Genomic DNA, 14,935 nt, shown 5'->3' on the forward strand with positions numbered 1-14,935 from the left:
TTCCTTGCTTTGTTCAATGGGGAAGGATTTAACCAAAGGAATTAGCTTTTGATGCAGTCATATTTTGGCTTTTATGCACATAGAGTGTGGCAGGAGTAATAAACAATTTCTCAAAAAAGCATATGGCCCATGGCAGCACTGAGAGTTTGGAGTGGCTTCCTTAGGCTTTAACTTACATTCGGTTTGGAAGCTGACGTAACCCAAAGTCTAAAAGTGAACATTTGATTTGCATTGCTGAATTTCTTTGTCTCCTCTTTAAAAACTGAAGTAGGGGTGAGGACACATTATAAAACAGTTTCTTTTTAACAGTTTTTCTAGATACTGCTTAATAAACATTGTAGAAGGAAGCGGCGGGCGGGCTGTGTCCCGCCACCCGGCTAGCTTTACCCAAAATAATTACACGGAAACTGTATTCATTTAAATACTGCCTGGCCCGTTATCTGTAGCTTCTTTTTTTTAAAAAAAAATATTTATTTATTATGCATACAATATTCTGTCTGTGTGCCTGCAGGCCAGAAGAGGGCAGCAGACCTCATTTACAGATGGTTGTGAGCCACCATGTGGTTGCCAGGAATTGAACTCAGGACCTTTGGAAGAGCAGGCAATGCTCTTAACCACTGAGCCATCTCTCCTGATTCTCATATCTTGCTTTAACCCATATTTAGTATCTGTGTAGCACCACGAGGTGTGGCTTACCAAGAGAGATCTTAACCTGCGTCCATCTCGGAGAGGAGAAGCATAGAGACTCACTATGGCGACTCCCCTCTCTTTCCCAGAATTCTGTTCTGTCTACTCCACCTACCTAATTTTCTGTCTCTTAAAGGGCCAAGGCAGTTTTCTTTATTAATTAACCAATGAAAGTAACATAGACAGATAACTCTCCTCCATCAAAACATTCTGGAGAAAATAAAAATTATATTCCCCACTTTGAAATAAATATATCCTAGTATAAAGCCAAGGTAGACATGTGAATCCACATGAGAAAAGGGGAGAAAAAGGTATTCTTGAGTGTACCATATATCTCTAACAGGCACACTTTTTAGCAAATTTATCTTGGATAACTGTAAAAACTCTATGATGTTTAGTTTTTATTACTATCTTGAATGGATCTGGAATCAAGTAAGCTGTTGGGAATACTTATGAGGAGTTTTGTTGATCAGATTAATCAAGGTATGAAAATACACTGATATATCCATACAGAAAAAAATGGTATGAGGAGTCATTTATTGCTGTTTCATTAGTATAACATTAGTATAACAATAGTATTTGTTTTTCTTCTAGGTACATGACTCATCAACTCTCAGACCAAGCAGTGTCTGGCATGGGTTCCATTTTATTAAGTGAACTTTAAATCCAATCAGATAGTAGTTGGCTATTCCATAACCGTTGTGCTATTACTGCACCAGCGTGTATTTACAGGCATTCTAGATCACAGGGATTGTAGCAGGGTTGGTGGTTACGTTGCTCCTCTGGGACTATGAAGATCGCCATTTAGTCTGACACCAGTATATCTTGTACACATGGTACCATTGTATATCAATAGGTTTTATGAAGTTGGTGTTTACATTTCTTCTCTGGTAACATGCAGAGTATCTTACTGTTTCCAACGATTCTAGAACATGGAAGGGAAGGCTCCAGTTAGACATGGATAGCTCAACTATCCATGCTCAATGAGATATGTGAGTGTTCTTATCAACAACAGCCCTTACTATCAATTTGTGGAGCACATACAGTGGTCTTGACAATAGTCTGAGTTGTTTGTGGGTTTCCATGGGCCCCTTAGGCCAACAATTCAATTAGATGCAACCTAATACTGGAACTGGAGATTTCACTTGGTGGCAAGAAATGCCTACTTGGGGCTTGCTTTTCCCATTATTTGGTGACTTCTTTTAGATCTCTTTCATATATATGTATATGTATACTTCAAATGGCTTTTATATGTAGTAGGTTATCATATGACACCTCAAATAGCCTTTAGTGTTATCTGTCCTTCCTTGTAGTCCTGTGTTACTCACCTCTTCCTTCCCTCTCTCACTTTAATCTTTCCATTCTAGTCTTAGCCCTGTCCCTCCACAACAACATGTTCTATTTCTTCTTCCTTGAGAGATCCACCCGTTCCCACTACTCCCTTACTCTATACCTAACCTCTGTGGTTATATAGATTATACCATGCATATTGAATGTTTAAATTCTAATATCCACATATAAGAAAATTCATGCCATATAAGTCTTTTGGGGTCTATGTCATCACATTCAGGATGATCTTTTTCTAACTCCACTTATTTACCTGTAAACTTCATGATTTTTTAAACCACTAAATAATATTCTACTGTGTAAATATTACCACACTTTGTTTATTCATTTGTTGATGTATATCTTTGCTTTTTTCAGTTTCTGGCTATTATTAATAGGAAAGCAATGAATATGGATAAGCAAGTATCTCTGTAATAGGATGTGAAGTCCTTTGGGTATAGTCCCAAGAGCTGTATAGCTGAATCTTAGATATATCTATTTCCAATTTCCTAAGGAACCACTATGCTGGTTTCCATAGTGACTGTACAAGTTTGCACTCCCAACAGCAATGGATGAGTGTTCACCTTACTCCCTAGCCTCACTAGTATGAGTTGTCACTTGTATTATTCTGACAGGTGTAAGATGAAATCTCATAGTGGTTGATTTGTATTTCCCTGCTGATTAAATCAGTATCCTGTTAAGAAAGTCTATTCCTTTACTTATGAGTTAGAAACTGTTCTGTTTTATCAGAATCAGGGTGTTCCAATGCTTCTTAAAGACTTTATTTTCTTAATTCTACTTACTCTAACTTATTAAATAAATAGTTAAAGTATTGGCACTTTATTCTGCTTATTTTATTTCTAAGTTGAAAATGTATCAAATAAACAACTATATAAAACAGATGTTTAAAGCAACAAATAACTATAAATTCATTTAGAAGTGTATTTTGGCTAAAAGCCACTTATGAATGAGTCCATATTATATTTGTCTCCCTGGGTCTGGGTTACCTCACTCAATATGATGTTTCCTAAGCAAAGAATAACCAGCCTACAATTCACAACCCCAGAGAACCTAAATAACAAAGAGGACTCTAAGAGAGATATACATGGATCTAATCTACGTGGGAAGTAGAAAAATACAAGATCTCCTGAGTAAATTGGGAGTGTGAGGAACATGGGAGAGGGTAGAAGGGGAAGTGGGAGGAAGGGAAGAGAACATAGAAAATTATATAGCTCAATAAAAACATAAAAATATGTATTTTGGCATGTAAGTCTGCACAAATAACACAAATACATGAAAGAAATAAAGATTTCACACCACATAACCATCATAAAAACAATGAAACAGAAATGAATTGGATATTATCTCTACCATATTACAATAAAATGTTTCTAAGCAAAAAATAAATAAATAAAAATAAAAAAGAACATCAGAGGATAACAAAACTCTAATTATAGTAACAGTCACAGAATTTTATAGACACCATCTGTTTTGTTTAATCATGGTCTTTTTATAATTTTTAAAGGTAATATGATATGATTACCAAACTATGAAAACCACATTGTAATGTTATTTTGAGGAAAAGGACAACCACTCTTTCCTAAAATCTTTCAAATTAGTTCTGTGGGCAACTTCTTCCAAATTACAATGCAGAGATTCTAAAACATAGATTGCAATCTTAGGAAGGGTGAAAAGATTCTCATTTAAGAGTATTTAAAAGTAGAAGCATTGTTTTTATACCATGCACATTTACTTGCATCCCAAATGAGCTAAAGGAAATAATTTGGCCTGGGTAAGCCATGGAAGGTGTGAAGTGCAAAATTCTGTGATCTTTTGATAATGCATTGACTTTTCTAATAGCAAGTTATAGTTTATATTTCTGATCCAAACACATATGTTTGAAGGTCAAATGCATAGCACTCTTTAGGAACAGAAGGTTCAAGAGTTGTCACACCAAATACTCTCCTGTGCATGGTGACAAGTTTTATCTTATCTTAACCATGAGATAAAGGCAAAACATTACTATGGCATATGCTAACTTTTTTGAGAGAAACTGTATCCAGATAGATATACTACAAAGTACTGAGTGGCTATTACTAAGAAACATTACAATCAGGATGTTGTGGATGAGATGACCTTTATAGCATTAAAACATAAATGTCTACATATCATAAATTAGAAATGTGCTTTTCCTCTTTGAGGGAGTCATTTTTGGCATGGGTACTATTTTCACATTCTTTGTATTTTACAATATAATATAGAGGTATTCAGAAGAATATGAATGTCTAACTTTAGAAAAGAGACAACTTACTTGTAACTACCTCCAAGAAACAAGACCTCTCCTGATGCAAACTATCCGTTCCCACCAGAGCTGTACTAAGCACCTTGGAGCTAACCACTGCACCCTAGAACTAACCACCTCTCCATTGCACCCCAGAATTTGCTACTGCATCCCAGAGCTAGCCAGTGGCATGACCTATGTGACAAATGATTCTTTCCCGTGAAATTATAACATAAACTATGACATTTGGAGAAGCTTCTTTTATATCTGGAAACTATTCTATATATTCTTCTGATAATTGAAGAATTTCTCAATTTCATGGTAGTCTGTGCTGTTGTTTGTGGCAAATTTTACTGTTGAAATAAAAGATAATAGCAAGATATTAAAAATGATCAGCACAGTGTTCTTTTCAATTCTCCAGATGAATCTGTTAAACTTAGAATTGTTTTACTTCTTGAATGTTGAATTTTTAAAGTAAAAAAATTAATGTTGCCATTACTTAGAAACATTGCATTACAATCAAGACATTGCTGATGAGCTGTTCTGTGTAGCACTAAGACACAAATTTCTGCATACTATAATCTTTTATTTCTTTTTGTATTTGTATCACCACTATAATTCAAATTTTAATTATTATAAGTGCAGGTTTACAAATATCAAAAAATACATATAATCACTTAGTTTGGAATAGAGCTCAGTATTCTTTTTCATTGATTGGATGTATTGTTTGTTTGTTTGTCATTGAGTAGGGCTGTTCATTTTATGCCTGTGTTCAACTAGCCAAAGAGTTGAACAGTAAGTAGAAATTATTTGACTCTAGAAAATAGAAATTGTTCTGAGCAGTGGTGATGCATACTTTTAATTTCAGCATTCAAGAGTCACAGGTATGCAGATCTCTGTTAACTTAAAACTGACATGAACTACAGAGCTAATTCTAGGATAGCCAAGGCCACCAAAGAAAACCTGTCTTGAAAAATCAATAAAAAAACAGAAAAAGATCCTGCAGTGCTAAAGAAACATCAGTTGACTAAAGAGGAAGCCCACAGAATGGGAGAGAATCTTGGACAGTTATGCTTCTAACAGAGAAATAATATCCAGAATACATAAAGAACTCAAAACCCAAAGTCAATTAAACAAACAGCTCAATATAAATAAATAAATAAATAAATAAATAAATAAATAAATAAATAAATAAATAATGGGCCTGGGACTTCTATCTCAAAAAATGCCCATTGTCACTACCAATTACAGATGTGCAAATTGAAACAACCTTGAGATTTCGTTTTACCCCAGTCCAAAAGGCAAAAAAAAACAACAAAACAAGCAACCACAAGAGTTGAAGAGTATATGGGCAAAAAGGAATTCTTTTTCATTGTTGATAGAACTACAAACTGGTACAGTCTCTCTGGGAGTCAGTGTGGAGACTTTTCAAAGCTAAAACTAAATCTACCCTATGACCCTGCTCTACCACTACTAGATATACTCTCAAAGAATTCAACATCCTGTTCTGCACAGATCCTTACTTGACTATATTCATTGCTGTTCCCTTCACAATAGGTAAGAAGTGGGAGCAGAGACACTAAATGTTCTTCAATTGATCAGTGAATAATGAAAATGTGGCACAAGTCTACGATGGAGTACTATTTCGCTGTAAAGAGAAATGAAATCATGAAGCTCACAGGTAAATGGGCAGAGGTAGAAAACATCATATCGTGTGAGGTTATCCTGACACCGAAAGATAAATATGCATGCTCTCTCTCATAGAGGACTCCCAGTTCCAAGTCTTCAGATGTGAAGATATAGCCAGAAGTAACTGCAGAAACCAGGAAAGGATAAGTGGACCATTGGAAATGAGGCACTGGGGAAGCAACTGCAACGGGAATAGCAGGTTACAAGTGACTTGATGGGGAAATGGGAGAAATGGGGTGTTTTTAGAAAAAGAGGGGAGAGAGATAAATACAGAAAAAGAAGTAGGAAAGTAAAATAATAGTAAGGATGTCTGAAATGTCTTGAGGAATCTTATTACTAGCTATTTACCTAAAATACCTCTAAGAAACATAAGTTGTTGCAAAAGTATACATATATGGTTTAAATGTCTCATCTGGGATGACAATGTGCCCTCCAAAAGCTAAAGGTGATCTAACAAAAACTCCAGTGCCAAGCATGAGAAGTTTTTCCCTTGGGGGGAGGGGACAAATAGCTCTCGTTTCTTGTGTTATATTTCCTAAGTAGAAAAGACACTTTCAAGGATAATCATAGCATGTTAGAGTAAATCCAGAAGACACTCAACTGTTTCAAAGACAAACTGATTTGACTTAAAAGCCTACATACATTTCCTCCCCAACTGGGAGGAAAAAAATCCCTATAGAATCACAGTTTTAACGTAATAGCAAGTGCTGTAAAGATCAACCTTACTATTTACCAAGTAAAGAGACTAAGCAAACGAGAGACAGCTTGAAATTGCCCATAGTTACATCTTGTGTAGCAGTAGCATACATGTCAAAGCCATCAGAAGAGCATTTGGGGTTTTATTCTGGGTTTGAAAGAATAAATCACTTTAAAGTGGCCACCTCTGCCTCATTAGAGATCTTTCAAATTCGTGACTGTTCTCTCAAGAGGAGCTAGTCCCAGTCTTAACTGGACATATTTTTATGATCACAGAATAAGCGTCTCACAATTTTTTAAAATAAATTTTATGGCACAAAATTGCACTCTTTTATTCTTTTATTCTCAAATGGGCTCTTCTTGAATTTTTAAAATCTGTATTTGTGCCCACACCGTCTAAAGATTTATCTCTGAAATCATTCTTTAGTCTTAACTTGCATAAAAACAGAAGTCACAGGAATTTTTCTCCATTATTGTGTTAAAAATTATTTTCAAAGTTTTCCTTTTGAAAGAAACAATATCTCTTAAAAATTCTCTTAGCAATTCTGCCTTTCCCTAGAGTAATTCTGCACGAAACCTTAGTCTAACTTAGAAAGATGAGAAAAGTCAAATGAAGCTTATTATTGCATCCCTGTTCTCTCATAACTTTGTAACACTAACAATAAAGTACTGTGGTTATAAACAATGCTTTACCTAATGGATCCTTTTTCAAATCTTAACCAGAAAGGAACCAAGACAATTCCTATGCTATGGTGACTTCTCGCCTGCTTAAATGCAGGTACTTATTGGAGGGGAATGGCAAAGCCTTGACTGCCTTTTTCTAGAAAGCATCAGGAGCCCAAGGAGTTAGAAGAAGACAGAGTCTACTTGCCATGTCTGCTACAGAAAGCAGAAAGTGTTCATAGATTCTAGAGAGGTAAATTGTGATCAGCCTTGTCATGATCTTACCTGTGATTATTTCTGGGCTGAACAGCCGGGAACGAAGCACGTGGCTTCCTCCTAAATCCCTCTCCACTTGATCCTTCCATTCCAGCCTCCTCCCCATCATTCTATAACTATTTATTCTATGTCCCTTTCCTAGGGAGACCTATCTGCCCCTCCCCCTAGTTCTTTATACGTAACTTCTCTGGGCTTAAGGATTCTAGCTTAGTTATAATTGACTTACCAGCTAATAGCAATATGCATATAAGCAAATACATGCCATATTTATATATCTGGGTTGAGGTAACCTCGGTCAGAATGATTTTTTTTCTAGTTTCATCCCTTTACCTGTGAATTTCATGATTTAATTCTTCTTAATTGCTGAGAAATATTCCATTGTGTAAATATACTACATTTTCTTTGCCTGTTCATGACAGACATGTAGGTTATTTCCAATTTTGGGCTACTATGAATAAAGCAGCAATGAACAATGTTGAACAAGGGCCCCTGTGAGAGAATGAAACATACTTCTGTTATATGACGAAGAGTGGTACAGCTGGATTTTAGGGTTGATTGATCTCTATCTTCCTGAGGACCACCACACTGACTTCCCTACTTGCTGTATGTGTTTGCAGTCCTACCGGCAATGGATGAGTTCCCCTTACTCTACATCTTCACCAGTTTGAGCTGTCATTTGCTTTATTGATCTTACCCATTCTGATGAGTATAAGATAAAATCTCAAGATAGTTTTCATTTACCTATTGCTTCTCGATATCATCATTCCTCTCCGCCTCCTGGTAATTCACCGTATCTTTAGGAATGACAGAGCTTTTTATTCTTCCCAAAATTGAGAACACAGTTTTCATTAAGTTAGTTTGTCAAGACAGAAATTATAACCTTGTTGAAATTATAACTTGTTGTCCTGCCCGGTTCCACAGTCGTTATGTCCCAAAGGAATCACACAGAGGTCTACATTAATTATAAACTGATTGGCCCATTAGCTCAGGCTTCTTATTAACTCATAATTTACATTAGCCCATTATTCTTCTCTGTGCTAGCGACGTGGCTCAGTACCTTTTTCAGTAAGGCAGTAGTCACATCTTGCTTCTTCAGTGTCTGGACAGGACTGTGGAGGAATAGACTTCCTCCTTCCCAGAGTTCTCCTGTTCTCCTTAACCTGCCTCTACTTCCTGTCTGGTTGTTCTGCCTATACTTTCTGCCTGGCTACTAGCCATACATTATTTAAAACATAATTGACAGAATATAGACAATTGTCCAGCACCATAATCCCCCTAAAAAAGTTATTTAAAGTGAGCCCTGTCTCAAATTCAAGAAAAAAAGTTTTAGATTTTAGTCAGAAATAAAGATCATTTGTTCTGGTTATTTAGTATCATTGCGCTATCATCTTCAGTTAATAACAAGTCATGTCTCTGCCGGCACTCTCAATAATCCAGAAATTAAGAATCATCCTAAGTATTCCTAACATCAATCTGTGAGTACTACACTACAGATATTGCAACACTTTTGTTTTTACTAGTAAATTGCATAACTTTAATTGCTTAATTTTCATCATATAGAAATCACATGTTCAGATTATTTCACCTACCTGCCAAACTGCTAGTACAATGTTATGTAAACACGATAATTCATGTATTAACCTGGTTCCTAAATATAGAGAGATGAATTTGATACTTAACATAGGTACAGAGTTTTTTAGTTTTCTTCTTCAAATGCCCTTTAATACTCATGCATATTTATGAGTCTCATATATATATTGAAATAAGCATACAGTACATAATGAGCAAGTTGGATGACTAACAGTTCCTTCTCGATTATGTAACATTGTTTTGTGTCTGTAGCCTTGAACATCTGTCTCCTATACCTTTGTAGCATATGTAAAAATTAATGTAACATATATCACGGAGATAGTCTGTATTGTGAAACTTAGATACTTTTCAGCCCTGTATTTTGGCATATGTTCTCTTACATCTTTGCACCCCCATCCACTCTTACCATCTTAGCCTGTACTCCCCCTTATGTGAGTTTCACCTCTAAGTCTGTCACTTGAAATCTTTCCTTTTATCATATACGTTCTTTTCTTTTGCATGCTCTATTCCCATGTGTTTCAAGGCATATTTTAAATTTCCCTTTTGTTTCTTCAATGGCTCATTCTTTTAAAGCATGTTGTTTAGTTTGTACTATTTGTAGATTTTTAAATTTCACTTATAATTGTATTCTATTTTGAAGAGTTTGGTTGTTGGTTGGTTGTTACACTAATACCCTTTTCTGGTCTAATACATGTCTTAGCATAAAGAATTGTACAAGAACTGATGAGAAAAATAAATGAATATTCTGTAGTCATTAGTAAAATGTTGTATAAATGTCTCTTAGGTATGTTGCAGTTTAACCCCTCTGCTTCTTTGACTTTTTTTTCCTGTCTGGATTCTCTATCCACTGGCAAAATAACATACTTACGTACTAACTATTAGTGTCTAGGAACCTTTCTCTTTAAAAATAATAGTTTCCCTTATGAAATATGATGCTATGGCACTAGGTGCCCATAGATTTATAATAATTATGTCTTCCTTTGTTATTCTTTAATTGTTACATATTGATCTTATTTGTCACTTTCATGGTTTACTTAAAGCAAGTATCTGAATACAAATGACTTTTTATATAATCCCTCCACTTTCAGTCTGTGAACATCTCTGCTAGTGGAATATTCCTTACAGACAGCTCTTATATTTTGTCTGGAAATTACCCTGAAGGCATGCTCACCCTCCTTTAGTAGTTTTGGGATGTAATGACCATATCTGCACACTAGAGGTGTGCCTTAAAGTCATAGCAGGGCCCCAGGTTCTGCTCCTTCCTCACTTTCACCCCTGGCTTGCCATGGGTAATAACCTTTTGAACCATGTGCTCCTCACTAGGGTCTGCTGTCTTGTCCTAAGTTGTCACTTAACAAGACAGACAGACAGCTCATGGTTCTTTTAAATATTCTTCATCCCTTTTATACTCTTGCTTATCTGTGAGCATCTATGTTTCTCTTTGTTGGGAAGGTTGGGCTCTTTTAACTTTCTTATTTAACTCAATGAACTTTGTATTTACTACCTGTAAGGCCACATCTTCGTCCAACAGAGAAGACTTTGATTGCTCCAACTTTATTAGGGGCTGTTAAGGGATTCCTGCTTTCCCACTCACTGATACACAAGACCCTTGTGGTTTGAATTACTCTCACCTGGGAATAGAATGTTACATTTTATATGGCCCCTTCTCAAAAAGGACATCCTTGTCCCTGTGCTTGATGGTGTCCCTTTCATATCACCTGAGTATTCTTATCTCAAATGCAAACACTCTATTGCAACATCTGCTGGCTTTGCTTTGTTTTATTTTGGGAGGAAAGCTAACCAGCCAGTTCCAGGGAATTATCTATCTGGAATTGTTAAAGCTGTGATTATTTGTGAGAGATCATGCACACATTAAACAGGATCTAACTCACTGTCTTAGGTGGTTCCCGTCACTCAGCAGTCACAGTGACACAACTCTCAGATGTATTTTCAACTAATATATACAAGAAAATGAGATGGATGTTAAAGTGTGATAAAATTGTAGAAATCACTTTTAAAGTTACAAAATACAGCACTTTCTTTTCTTGGTAAAGCACAGCCTGTTATCCTTTTGTGAAAACAACACAGCATTTTTTTTCTTTTCATAAGGATTCCAATTTTCTCTAATAATTTCACTCCACATAAGAATGAAGGGTAATGAGATATGATCATAGCTTGTCCCTGTTGGGTTATTCAGAACTAAATGAATATAGAATCTTTTTTTCTTCTTAGTTTGATTGAACTCACAAAAAATTCTTCCTTTTTACCAAATGAGAACAGAATTTTACCAAGGGGAGACCAGTCTCACCTGGGAGAGAGCCATTCCTCAATCATTAATAATGATAAAGAGTTCCTCACTAGTCCTCTCTGTGGAAAATATCAGCTCAAGTCTTTAGAGCATTTGAGAGCCAATGACACATTTCAAGACACCTTCTGTTAGTATTTTATATCTGAATCTAAATTCATATTTGGCTGTGTTCTCAAGAATAGCGTATGTACTAAATGAAATTTTCTTGATATATCTGAAGTAAAAAATCCTTTATTTGAAGACAATTCATACTTATTTTGTATGTAAGAAAAGAAGTTGTTTAAATTTCACAATAAAAACTGTAGTTACTGATGGTATATTATGTACCATTAGGTATTATGCCTTTCTGTGACCCTTGATAGAGGAATAGAAATATTCACACTGATAGAAATATTAGAATAACCAATGTTTTTCTAAACCTCGATTGTCGTCCTGAGTGAATTTGGAGTTTACTAGGAGACCTGCTTCATGCACCAGGGTCAGTGATGAGGGCATTTCTAAAAAGGAATAACTGAGGCACGAGTAGGCAGCACCTTCCACTCCCAGACAAGATTATGACAAGGTTCCAGGAAAAAGCAGCACTGCTTGCCTGCTTGCTTTCACTTCTTGCTGATGAATACATCTATCCAAACTGTTATTGCTGCTGCTGTGTTATTCTTTGCCATCAGCTAGACCTTTCTCTGTGACCCTGCAGAATTCTTAGGGGCTGGAGAGGCATTCAGCTTCACAAACTGAGCAGATATCGGGTTCTGGGCTTCTCTAGCTCCCAGACAGCCATGGTTGGCGTACCTAGCCTCTGTAGTGTAAGGTAACCTAACAAATCCTTATTCCTCTAGAGAACAGAACTTATATTTTTTTAAATGTCTAACATCTCCAGCAATTATACATTGCTAATCTATCTCATCCCACGCAGAAAGGTCATCAAGAAATTAAACCACAGATGCAGGCAAGTATATGAGGAACTTATTCACTCATGGGAGTGGATCCTGATGCAGTCACTATACAAATGGGTATGGAGATTCCAAATAGAACTATCGTGTGACCCAGCTATATCACTTCTGGATATATATGCCTACCAAAAATGTTAGCACATCTATTTTCTTTGCAGCTGTGTTTACATTAACAAGAAAATTGAATCAGCTTAGAAACATCCATCAACAGATAAGTGCAAAATGAATATGTGGTACATATACAGACTCTTATTTGGTTGGAAAAATGAAATTATGAAATGGCAATAAAATTGATGGTATAGTAAATTTTATATTAAGTTATTCCAGCCTCAGAAAGACATGGCACATATTCTACTCACATATATAAATCTTATCTGCTAAGGACTGTTGGAGGGTGTGGTTACAGGTTAAAAAAAGAAAATAAACCAGCAATGCATAAAAGGGGTTTAGGGAATATAGAGAATAGAACATGCGTGACATAACAGAGAGAAAACTACTGTCAGTCGAAAGGTACCAGCAGGGCAGGTATGTGAAACAATGGAAGGGAAACATCAACCAAAATAAATCATGTATGAAAGTTTCTGTGCTGGCTGGGTTTTGTTACGTTGATAGAAACTAGAGTCATCTTGGAAGAGGACGCTTCAGTCGAAGAATTGCCTACACGAGACTAGCCCAATGCGAAGGCCTGTGAGGCATTTTCTTGACGAGTGATTGATGTTGAAGGGTCCAGCCCACTGGGGACAGTGCTGTGCCTGGGCAGCTGGTTCTGGGCTGTATAAGGAAGTAGGCTGAGGAAGACTCTGGGAGCAAGCTGGCTCAGTAGTGTTCCTCTCTTCATCCATGATGCCTACATCTATTCCACTTGAATCCCTACCCTGATTTCCTACCAAGATGGACTGTGACCTGAACAAGCTGAAAGAAACCCTTTATCCCCAAGTTATCAGTGTTTCAGCACAGAGCAGAGAAGCAGACGTGGACAATTTCATAATTCCTTACTTTTATATTGTATATAATAAAGAAAAATTAAATTAAAACCAAAGTATTTGAATTAAGACTGATATTAATTGACCCATTATGCTAAATATGTGCGCCTCTTTTTTAATTCACATATATCTTTAGGTCTTCCAGCAACTGTACAAATGGAGTCACAACTGGTTTGGTTTTTTTTTTTTTTTTTTGTAAAATTTTGCCCAGTACCTTTATGTTCCAGCAGTAGCGATGTTCTAGCCTGGATGTGATGACGTGGAACTAGATGATGCACCAAATGAACATGACTGTAGAGCTACTGGCATTGGACTGGACTTTCAAACCTCTGTTGATTCACTAAATCCTGGCACTTAAAGTAGCCACTTCAAAGTCAATCAGCACACTAACCCAGAAAGATATGAAGGAGTTTGCGTGGAAGGCAGCATCCAGGCAGACTCACCCACATCTTTCAAACACACTTAGATGTGTCAGCTTATCTCTCTGCTCTGGGTACAGCCCTTTCTCCCAGGTATGTTAATGTTAGCAGCCTGGGTGACTTTTTGGAAAGACTTTATTGTACACATGCCAGAGGCTCTGTGAAGTCTTCATTTCAAGAAGAGAATAGATCAAAAACGACCATTTGGGTAAGAAAGTCCAAGAAGATGTTTGCCTCTATGCATGCAAATGAGATATTAACATAGTGAAGACCCAGACATTTCGTGTTACAGGGCTATGTTTGTTTAGTGGAGTAATCACAGGACGAGGGTCTACGGAGCAAGATCACAACTTCTCCAACAAGCTGACAGTATAACCATGGTGATCATTTGTTACTAGAGTCTATAGTGTCTGAATTGTTCTAGGGAAGAGACAACTACCTTCTATGTTTGCCTGGTTTCTGAAATACTGTAATATACAGTTTCTGGCAAAATGACAAACTAGTATGGCTACTGCCTCTGTCCCCAAATCAGCCTTGGATAAACTATAGCTTCTGAAAAGAAATATAAACCCGAGGAACAGATAGATGCATGTGTGAAAATTTTCCAAATAGATCTGTAGTGAGAGGACAGAAGGTTCCATGGTAGCTGAAAGTAGATTGGCTAGAAACAAAGTTCTGTTCTTTTTTAATTTATATTTTTAAATTTCATTTTACATTCCAACCACAGTTCTCCACCACCCCTCCTTCCACCCCCACCTCCATCCACTCCTCCCAATGGGTAAGGACTACCATGGGGAGTCAACAAAGGCTGGCACATGAAGTTGGAGGCAGGACCAAGCCCCCGCCCCCTGTATTAAGGCTGAGCATGGCATCCACCTTTGGGAATGGGCTCTAATAAGCTAACTTATGCACCAGGGATAGTTCCTGGCTCTACTGCCAGGTACCTCACAGATAATACAAGCTTCACCACTGTCCACCACATATGGAGGGCCTAGTTTGGTCCCATGGAGGCTCCACAGATGTCAGTGTAGAGTACATGAGTTCACACGAGTTTGGTTCATCTGTCT

This window comes from Arvicola amphibius, chromosome 7 (assembly GCF_903992535.2).
Source record: "Arvicola amphibius chromosome 7, mArvAmp1.2, whole genome shotgun sequence".
NCBI lineage: Eukaryota > Metazoa > Chordata > Mammalia > Rodentia > Cricetidae > Arvicola > Arvicola amphibius.